This window comes from Trichogramma pretiosum, unplaced genomic scaffold (genome assembly GCF_000599845.2).
Source record: "Trichogramma pretiosum strain Unisexual culture from Peru unplaced genomic scaffold, Tpre_2.0 scaffold7, whole genome shotgun sequence".
In the NCBI taxonomy this organism is placed as follows: Eukaryota; Metazoa; Arthropoda; class Insecta; order Hymenoptera; family Trichogrammatidae; genus Trichogramma; species Trichogramma pretiosum.
Genome location: NW_019641639.1, coordinates 1273984 through 1285560, shown reverse-complemented (window position 1 = coordinate 1285560; position 11577 = coordinate 1273984). Strand labels below are relative to the sequence as shown.

The following is an 11577-nucleotide window of genomic DNA, read 5'->3' as shown; positions in this document are numbered from 1 at the left end:
ATATATTATACAGTGCAGCACACGCGCTTTGTGCGCTGCAGCCTACGTATATATTAATACACGAATATAGGATCGCTGCCTTTTGTACTTCATTTCTTTTACTTCGAATTGATTTTCAAAATTTCGGTTGTGATCTTGTGCCTAGTACCTTGTGTGGTAGTGTTTCTCTCGTAATTACTGAATTATTTTTTATACTTTTGTTCATGTGAGTTTTTAAAATAGAAAACTAACAATATTTTATTGTAGAAATGTTAGTTTGACGAAGAATTTTATGGAATACATTTGATTTTATTATTAGCATCTTCTCGTAGAAAGGATATTCCTTTTGGAATATTTTTAAATACATAGCCAATAATTAGCTTGCTTTCGACTCTTTTTCTGTTTTATCGCATTTTAAATAACTTGAAAATGACAATTATTTGTTTCAAAGAATGGAGGCCAGTTTTCAACCTCTTTAATTATGAAAATAATACTTGACGCGTTCGCCACTAGATGGCGAGTACATTTATTCGTGAACCAGCAAGTGGCAAAGTAAAGATAAATATTTATATTTAAGTCAGTAGAAACAAACTGTAACTTTATTTCTCACATTGTTTTCATCACATTGTAACGTTTATTGACAGCATAAAATTCGAGTAAGTTATTATCTAAAGTATACACACCCTTTCAATGGTAATTTTTAGATTCCTACATTTAAAATGTAAAAGGTCAATTAAATTAACATTATTAATTTGAATTTAATAATATTATTTTTAATTTTTTTACTTAATTGTGTAATGCCGGAACTGGCATTATCTGTTGGGCCGCCCTGAAGAACCATCGTCGCCTTGATGAGTATATTATTAGTTATAAGAATAGTTATTAATCATTGTATTTTGAATCTGATTTCATGTGATCGCCAAGTGTGAAAGGACAGAACGTAAACACGCGTATACGTTAAGATACGAGAGCGTACATGTAAACAGAGGAGAGTCGAAGATTTGCTTCGAGAGCGAACGGAGCTCGAGTGTGCGAGTTGAGCGCGACATCCTCGGGGATGTCTACGTCGGATTGACGAGTACCGCGCGGGTAGTGAGATCCTACTTCACCCGAGTGAAGAGTGCGAGTGCCGGTACAAGTCGACCCGAGTGCGCGAGGAAGAACCAGTGGATTCAACGGTCGAGCGGACCACAAGGACAACCAAGGGTGGATCTGGACCAGGAGAAGATCTCGACATCGTGCGGTGAGTCGGGCCCAGCCCTCAGTCGTTGTGTTTGTTATTCGCACGCGCCGACGCGCTCACCAGGGCTACGATCGTCGCGTCTGTCGTCGACCGGGCATTCTGGTACTCTCTGAGGCGGTATGGAATTTATATCCCACGGCCCCAATAATAAATAAATTAAATATAATCAAATAAAATAAAAATGAAGATAATTACGATGCATTTATTGCATACCACATAATTCCAAAGAACTGTTTCTATGGTCAAACATTCTTTTAGGTGCCATAAACTGAAAAAAAAATCATAACTCGTAAATCGCAATGATATACGACAACACGAAAGTCGTAATATTTTTATCTCGTAGTCTCTGTATTCGTATCATACCGATATCAAAACTTACGACTATTTTAGCGAATTGTCCAGCAGTGAGTTGTTCATAATTTCGTCAGCCCGGCCTACCTCCCAGTTGAGAGTGAGACCCTTATTTAATTCAATCGTTCACGAAGCATGATATTTTGTATGAAGAAAAAAATTTGATTTACGACAATCTCACTTTGTTATGGTCGTCTATCAGTACACTTCATGCGTGAAGATCGCGTCACTGGTTTTAATTTCAGTTTCGTTCAGTAGAAGCTGCAGCGTGTAATATCGAAAACCATGCATCTACTTATGTAATTATTTCCATTTTGCTAGTTGCAGATTTACAGATAAAAGTACTCGCCATCTAGTGGTGAAGGCTTAAAGTTGTATCATCGGTAGAAAGTTGGTCTAAACTTTTTGAAACAAAATTAAACTGTAACGGATCATTGAAAACGAGCTCAATATTTATAACACAATCGTAAACAGAAAATCAGCCAAAAGCAAACCAATCATTCCAAATGCTTATTTTTTCAGTCATTAGATCACCATTAATTTCTACCGAGAGCCATGAGAACCTATGCACAAAGGGAAATCGAGAAAAGCGAGCCCTCGAGGGCTGCTCGCGTATACACAACATCGCCTTGACAGCTTTATACGCGCGTCCTTTCGATCCTCCTGCGTCGAGTACCTGTGTACTGCGAGACTCGAGCTGCGCTTCGCTCCGCGTGCATTAGCGCAGAGATTTCAATTTATATGCGTGATATATAATACGACGTGCTCGAGTACAAAACACTCGCGATTTTGCCGTCGCGCTATAGCTACGCATACATAGCTCGTTGACACAAAGACTAGAGCCATATAAGAGAGTGGTAGTCTGTATGCATACCTGTTTCGTCTTACACGTATATAATTTTGTTTGTCGCGCATATAATGAATCAATTTTCATTAGGTGATGCTGCTGCTGCTCCATGGGGTATACACTCTATGTCTAGTACTCAAGAGGGGCACCTTTGGCATCGTATACTACAGCTCTTCGAACCCGACGACGAGTGATCGTATCGTCGTCGTCGTCGTCGTCGTCGTCGTCGTCGTCAGCGGCAAAGCATGTCAGGTATAGGCACATCATAGATATAATAATAGCAATTACTATTGCTCGCGTGCACGTGTGGTATGTAACTTAAAGTCGGAGGGAGGGGGGGCTACTTCTCCCCGTGACTGCGCCTAGCTATATCTATCTGACTCGCCGCACACGACAAAGCAAAGGGACATATTGAAATTCCACCGATTCGATGAGTCGGAGACTACCTATCCTATACTCGTCTGCTCACAGCAGTGCACAGGTGTCTGTGTAGAGCTGCTGTCCAATATAGCGAAAAGTGTATCAGTCAGACGTCATACTAGCTAGCTACTGCATATAGACGACGAGTGAATGCGATTGTGTGCTTCAAATACCACTGAGCTACTCTCTTTATATGCTGCTGCTGCTGCTGTTACTATGCCTATAGCTGCCGTTGTGCTACAGAATTTCTCTCTCTCTCTCTCTCTCTCTCTCTCTCTCTCTCTCTCTCCTGTACATTTAAAGCTCAGAAGTTGAATTGCGGAGAAGAGTTAATTCATTTGAAGAGTAGACACTCGTGACTTTGCGAGAGCAGCAGCAGCAGCAGCAGCAGCAACTGCAGTGTATATACGTGTGTGCACGCGGGAGGAGTTGGTATTTTACGTATACGCGAAACTCAGCCGTTGCTTTTAAGTACTACACAATTGTCCATGCATACACACAGACATCGTACGAGAGGAGTGCACAAACACACGTATACAAATATCTGCTGTAGGATAAACTCTCGAGCGTCTGAACGGAGTAACTCTCTTTCTCTCACTCGAGTCTCTTTCTCGAGCACACAGCGGGAAAAAAAGCTCGGTAGTGAAAAATAAAAAAAAAAAGGATGAAATAAAAGGAAAACCAACGGTGAACGAACGTAAAAGCACTTATTTGGAAATACGTTAAAGCAAAAAGGAAAGAAAGAAAGAAAGAGTATACACGCAGGAAACAAAAAATATTTTAGGGACTAAAGCGCAGAATTTAAATGCAATTATTTAGTTAAATCTTGAGAGAGAGAGAGACTCTCCACAGAGAGATACAAAAAAAATTTTACCTCGCGAATAATTCACAGCCCTTTTTGCATGTGTTTGCGTACGCTATATACGCAACAGCTACTACCACACCTCTCCTTCGCTCTCGTTCTCTGCAGCAGCAGCAGCAACAGCAGCAGGTGGAGACAAATAAATGAGTAAATAAAAATAAAAAGTAACGAAAATGGTCGCACGCGCCGTGGGCTTATCGATTTTTCCTCGCGCACGATGCGTCGTTGTTGTTGTTGTTGCTGCTACTATCGCTGTTGCGTCGCGTGTTGACCGAGAGCTGTCTACAGACCTCATGCTGCACCTATATACCACTACCACTGCTTTTACCATACGCGTATTTAATCTTGAGAGGCAAAAAAAAAAAAATCAACCGTCGACAGAATGCAGAAGAGATGGAGGAGGAGGAGGAGGTGGTAACTCGCTCGCTCGCACTCAGCTCTCCCTTTACATGTATGGGATGGCGTAGTCTCTCTACGTCTGCCACATATATGCGTGCAGCACACTGGTAATAGGTGCACGGAACTTTCCCCGGAGTTCTCGCTCGCTCGCGCGAGAGAGAGAAAAAGGGTTGGTGGCTCGAGAGAGAGAGAGAGAGAGAGAGAATGCAAATTGCCACCGTCACTATGCGTTCGTCCGTCCGTTCGTTCGTACATACGCGCGTATGCTCGATTCGCCGTTGGTCGAGCCATCTACACCGATGCTGAGAAACGAACTCAATGAAAAGGCTTTGGCCTGTATAATTGATGGTCCGAATGACCCGAGAGCTGCTGCTGCTGCGCTAGACTCACACACACACACACGACGCTCTCTTTCTCTCTCTTTATCTCTCTCTCTCTCTCTCTCTCTCTATCTCGTAGCGAGCCGAGCATTTACGTATACCAACTACTACAATATGGAGGTGCACACGCGTGTACACACACACACACACACACACACATATATCTAACGAGAAAAACGAATTGAACGACGTTACAGTAGTGCTGCCCCCCGCATGTATTGTGTTGCGAGCCGCTGTAGCTGCTGCTGACACCATCACCAGCCACCACCACCACCTATTACTAACCATCTCGTGCATATTGTGCAGACACACACACACACACACACACACATTACACACTCATACACGTATGCATGTACGTAAAAGGGAAGTAAAATTTTCGCATCCTCTTTCTCTCTTTCTCCCTATAATAGCTATTACTAGATGCTGCGAGCTTGCTGCATATATATACCGCTGCTGCCGTTTCATTTTCCTCTCGCTCGCTCGCAGCAGCAGCAACAGCAACGGCAGCAGGCAGGAGCTTTAAGCGCGCGTGGGGGAGGAAGCTTGCCACCCAGAAAATTAATGATCTAAGAGGGTTCGCTGACCTTTGGATAAAGTTTGCAAAGTTCGCGCTGCTTTCTCTCTCTCTCTCTCCCTCTCTCTGCATGTATGTGTCTCTCACCTACTCTACCGCGCCTGTACGTACACGAACACACATAGCTGTGCGATATCTCGCAAGCTCTATACATACGTATCTGCGCAGCTTTCGCTTACGTACGTGTGTGTGTGCGCACGTTCAAGTATACATACTCGGCCCTTTCTGAGCTGTCGCGTATTCTTATCGTCATGGGCTTGCCTCTATGTATTCATCTCTGTACACACACGGACGTACACAGACATACACACACCCACACCCGAGCACGTATAATGCGAGAGCCGTGAGCGCGCGCTAAGTATTAAGCTCTGCTGCTGCTGCGCAAGAGAAGCCGGCAAATTTACTTGTATACGCTGATAAACGACTTGATGCACTTATGAATAGGCGCATTAGTTAAACGTCAAATAAGCTTACGTAGCGTACTATAACTATATACGTGTGTTCTCTGAGATGTGTTTATACAAAGCTCGCAGAGAGAAGAGAGAAAGATCGCTCGCCTTACGCGTTGGGGTAGATATAGATGTGTTTCGACGTCCTTCGCGCGAACAAAGTTATACATACACATTTAATACATATGTATAAGTCGACGCTATATAGACACGTAGTTCTTCGTTCGTTCTCCATTCTCGCGCGGGCCAAAGATCTGCATGAGAATGCGTATCGAAAGCTCCGTTAGCTACTGCTGCTGCTCCTTCAGTCCTCGAATCACAGTACACGTTTGGCAGCAGCAGCGGAGCGCAAGCTCGAGGCTTTTAGGAATCTCGTTCTATCTCTCGCTTATTCCATGCGAGAGTCCGAGCGCGTCGATCGAGAGAAACAGCTCGAACGAGCAACGAGGAAATTTGAGGCTTGCGCTTCCAAAAATGCACGTGAACACATCGCTTCGATTTACAAATGTCGTTGGAAGCTATATGGCACCTTTCGGAAACCAATACCCGTACTCGATCGCGTCGTCGGGAATTTAAAACTTTCGCTCGATGCATCGCTCGTCATTTGCTCAAATCCAACTACCGATCACAACGTGTTTATTACAAAGACAAAATCGAGCTGTCGCTTTGTTCATATAGTAGAGATCTATTTTGCACAATTATCATATGTGACTGCCGTACTTATTTATAAGTACTATACTTATCTTTTGCGCGCGAGCAAATTGTGCGTCTGGATGGATGTCATTTTCACTACAATTTCGTTTTTGACACGCGAGTGTCTTTATATATCGCAGTATACACTAACTGCGCACAGCCAGTCGACGATGGAGGGGGAAGGTACCGCTAAAGAGTTCCTCGCCAATGTATAACGAGTATTAATTTCTAATAGCACTCGCAGGCTATAGGTGAGGACTGAGGAGTCCCAGGTTCGACTCCTGGTCGAGGTTGAATTTTTTCACTTTGTGTACAATTTAAATTGCACCGTCGCTTCGATAATATAGTCACCTTTAGATGTTTTCAGATCCGCAGATTTGAAATTTGGGTAGAAAAATTTCACGTATTTTAAATCATCAAAATCATCGCCTAATCTTAGCTATCGTAGAGGATAAAAAATCGATACTCATAAAATTGTGCGATTGAACTACTGTCTAAACTGATTGCTTAGAGAATTCTAAAAAAAAATTGGCATTAGTACACTTTGTGCTTTGACTTATTTATAATTATTTTACTTTGACACTTGCAGATTCACAGATAAAGGTACTCGCTATCTAGTGGCGAGTGCTTAAATTATTATTTTCGTTTTAAAAGTGTTTTTGTAAATTCATTAAATTTTTTTTCTTAAGTAGAATAATAACTATCAGAAAAATTAAAATACATTTTATATTTGTAATAAAATTGTAACAAAAAAAACTCTCAAAACAAGTCAATTAATGACCATGCATGTTGAAAAATTTTAAATGACAATATTTATTTAAAATTGGCTGATTTATCTAAAAAAAAGCAATCATTCAACGCCAGGCCATCACTTAATAATAAATTTAAAAACTCGCTGCATCGCGACAATTCCAACGACCAATCACCGACACGTTTATCGCAATATGTCACTATCAGGCTTTCACCTTTTTCAAGAAATACGGAAAGGACGTAAGTGACCAGGGCTATGTATAATACAGTCCTCGGTGAATGCGGCGATCACAGCATAGCGCACTAACAACAGGCAGTGGCATTCGAGGCAGTGAAACATATACACGCAATAGAGAGGGTTCGGATAGAGGAATACTTTGAAGTTGCGCGGAGCTTTCTGGTTGACACAAGAACGCCAAGAAGCCGCTGCAGTTGTCGTTGTCGTTGATGTTGTTGTTGTTGTTGTTGTTGTTGTTGTTGTTATTGTTAGTACATACCCTGCCCCTGGTACACTGCTGTTATACATATAGCTAGCTCGTGTGCCAACCACCGCACCACCGGACGCTGTTATCAAGGACACGCGCCTCGCTCGGATTTTAGAGGCAGCAACGTCAACCTCTCTCTCTCTCTCTCTCTCTCTGTATAGCACCATTATAGTCATCAGCAGTCCTCTGGGCACACAGCAGCAGCAGCAACAACAGAATTGACACTCCAAAGTCCAAAGCTTTAGACAGTACTAACGTGGCTGTGGCATGGTGTGTAGGTAGGTAGGTAGGTAGGTACAGAGGTGCACACCATGGCTGACGCGCGCGGCGGCGGCGCCGGTGGTGGTAAGCGGATATACGCACACACCAGTACACGCGTATAGTATCAAAGGACACGTTAGTCGAAACAAAGCCGCACCACCACCACCACCGCCACCGACGTCTCTGTCTGTGTTTGTCATACAGTGTCGGTGTGCATTTGTCCTACGTAGTACACGCGCGGATATATCGCGTTTGCTCTCTCGTTGCGCGTCGCGCGCGCACGCGAGTCGTCTAAGAGCAACTTTCTGTCAAAGGGTCCTTTTGTACGTATTACTGTACATACATACATACATACATTAACCACGCTATGTAACATTTTCTTCTTTGTTTCATTTTATTTTATTTTATTTTATTTATTTTTTTTTGGTTCAAGCGTCGCAAAAGTATCATGTATACGTACGCGAATTGGCTAGCGGCGATGCGCTTGTCATTCTCCCTCGAGAGCCCTTCGTTTGATCATAATAATTACGTCGTATATATATGTGTGTGTTGTGAATTGCCCCCTGTAAGCGCTTCATATAATGCCTCTACGTCGCGCTACTCTTCTGCTGCTATAACTACTATACCACTGCTACTGCTACAGGAGCACTTGTCGCTCTGCGTATGCCACTGCTACGCGATACACACTTGTGCCAGTGACAGAGAGATGAGAGAGAAAATTTTTTACGCATACGTATATTGTTAGAGAGCTTTATATACGTTCTTCAACGCTGTGAGATGAGAGAGGGATCCTTTACATTCTTTTAATGGACTGATTGGCGGAATTATGTAATAAAACGTTACGTGTAAGCGTTTAAATGGCCTTGTATACGGAATGTTGCTGCCGGCGGCTAGGCTTTGCCCAGACACGCACGTACACACACATACACACCCAAGAGGCTTTTGATTCGTTTCGTTAGGTGTTTAATTTACGTTTTCGCGAGAAAAGAAAGCTTTGAAGCTGCGCTGCGGCTACCGTAAACGTATGCAGTACGTACGCTGCATATTTTAAGGAGCGTCAGCTGCACTCAAAGGCTAATTCTTTCCTGTTTTCTTTTCTTTTATTCGCATACCGCACATAAGTGTCCTTTTTTCTCCTCTTTCTTTCTCTCTTTCGAGTTTGATAATAAGATTTGCATACGATTCAAAGTATTCGCCGAGAGCTGTCCAAAACAATATTGGTACTGCACCAGTGCAATTGTCGTGCGCGTGCATAGATAAAAGGCAGTAGCATAGATGCAGCACACGATGCAGCAGTAGTAGCTACATATCGAGCGCTATATACTTCCACGGGGGGAATTTTAGGGAATGTATAAAGCTTTACGTTTAATATAGACACACATACAGCATTGGCAAGCTCGAGCTGCAGTATACGCAGACCGCACGATAATCAGTTAATACAGGCTCGACTATGCAGCGTACGGGTCACGAGCCAAAGTAGCTTTTCCCCTCTTCCCTCTAAAATGTGCTCTGCTGCTGCTATCGCTGCCGCTGCTCCCTCTTATTCCAAAAACCTAAATTAGAATCTAGATAAAATCGCGAGTAGATGGTGTACTATACGTATGGCGTCGTTGGTCGTTGAAAAGCTCGGCGAGGACCACTAGATCTCTGCGGCGAGATTAAATAGAGTGATGTACACTTATACATCGCAGGGAAGAGGATGAGTGGAGGAAGAAAAATTTTTTTAAATGCCACGAGGACATTTATATAATTGCTGCCGCTGCCGCTGGAAACTACCTCTGTCGCGAGACGAGTATAAAAGACGTGTCACGCCCGGCGAAAGTGGGCATTAAAAAAAAAAAAAAACTGTAATAAATCGTAATTGTACGCAAAACGAAATATTATATATTCAGGGTTGGTACATGCCACTGCGTATCTCTCGTTGTGCGTCCGCGCGTACGCGTGAAAGACGAGCTGCAGCGGTAGCAGCGTGAATTTTTAGTCGAGTACAAAAAAGTGAACACCACTGACGGAGCACAGTAGTGGCACGGATTTGACCAGAGACTTTTGTTTCGAAAAAATACAATAAAAGAGAGAGAGAGGAGTAAATTCGAGCATTCGTGTGCGCTTGAAAATACATTCGCTCTGTCTCTCGGTTGGATCGTATGGACGTATTGTATACAAGTGGACGCGAGGAACGCCACCCGATGTGTGCAACTGCAGGGCGTTGCGGCGAGCTGTATTTCCTTGGCGAGAAATCGCTATTTTTCATAATTACACTTTCGGAATTATACGATGTAATTCGTGTGTAAAGCGTGTTGCAGTAGCAGCGGTCTCGACGCGACGCGCATAGTCGCACGCGAGCGAGTGAGTAACAAAACGTGTTAATCCGCGCGTGGCGACGCGTCGCGCGATCGTGCATGCACACGTGCGACGACGCCAAAATTTTCATATACGATTTTACGCGCACGTCCGGCTAGCTCTCGCCCCCGAAAATTCGTACCGTGGGCAAATTCCGGCGAGTCGCCTTTTATCGAGATTAATGGGCATTTATATTTCTCTCTCTCTCTTTCACCTTTCGTGCACAAAATAAAGGAAAAAAAGTGTGTGTGTGTGTGTGTGTGTGTGTGTGTGTGTGTGTATGTGTGTGTGTGTAACGATAAATTTTTTATTCGCGTGTCTCAATTTCTGTAGAAAATTGCGTACGTATACGCAGACAGACACAAATTCCCTTTGAATATATATGGGTAAGGCTCAGAATTTTTTAAATAAACCTGCGCTCGTATGTCACCGATCTTGACACGCTTTTGATATGTTATAGTACATGGTAAAAAGGTCCCAAAACCAAAATTTTAGACCCCCCTCCACCCCTATAAATGTCCATTTTCGATCTATATTTTTTCTGAAGGCCTGAAGCTATTAAAAAACCTGAAAAAATTCAAGGTTGTTTGGATTGTTGAAAAGTACCTTCATGAATTTTTTCAGATTTTTTAATAGCTTCAGGCCTTCAGAAAAAATATAGATCGAAAATGGACATTTATAGGGGTGGAGGGGGGTAGGAGGGGGGAGGGGGTCTAAAATTTTGGTTGTGGGACCTTTTTACTATGTACTATAACATATCAAAAGCGCGTTAAGATCGGTGACATACGAGCGCAGGTTTATTTAAAAAATTCTGAGCCTTACCCATATATATATGCGCCACCACTTTTACCTATAGAGTAAGCTATTTCTATGGTAATTACACGATTTTTCCCAAGCGAAATCCAATCACAATCCCCTCAATGACGTGCCTCTAGCTCGCTACTGCTACTGCTGCTGCGCTACGTCAACCTATAAAAGGATAAAATTTGCGCTTGAGAGTCAGCGCGCGAGAGAGCTGCAAAGTTAATTTTCTCGCGCTTGAACCGAAGCTCTCTGGGTAGAGAATCGGGGTGAGTGTTATGTATTTTATTATACATATAATGTGAGAAATGTTTTGCTTTTATATATAGGCGTGTACGCCAGCGAGAAACGCGAAGCAATCGGAAAATTACGCGTCGAGTTAAATTGTTTATACAAGCGGCTCTGCGAGATCGAGCGAGCTCGAGTGAGAGACGATGATGTCTCGAACTTTTTAGGGCTTGGATACTTAGTTATTCATAAGGAAAATTAAAACCGTACTTGTTAATTTATTTACAGGCACAAGATGCTGCCTGTAGGTATAGCTAGTCGCGCGTCACTCATTCTCTCGGTCTGCCCAAGGGGCCGCTCGAAACGCGCGCCGCTGAGGGCTCCTCGGGAGCTAGTTAGCTAGTAGATAGATGTGTAAGCCTGCTTGTAAGCCATAGCCGCACAGCAGCAGCAGCAGCAGCAGCAGCAGCAGCAGCAGCAGCAGCAGCAGTAGGGGCCGTACCAAGTATATA

The 11577-nt window shown here is 43.3% G+C and overlaps 1 protein-coding gene across 1 annotated transcript in view; it reads left to right on the top strand.

Annotated features, from left to right (window-relative positions):
* The first annotated feature begins 985 nt into the window (after window positions 1-985).
* The window catches only part of LOC106657099, a 30060-nt gene continuing 19468 nt past the window's right edge, over window positions 986-11577 (top strand). Inside the window, exon 1 of the mRNA XM_014378402.2 lies at window positions 986-1222. The gene's annotated coding sequence lies outside the window, so the exon portion shown is untranslated. The remainder of the gene's footprint in view (window positions 1223-11577) is intronic.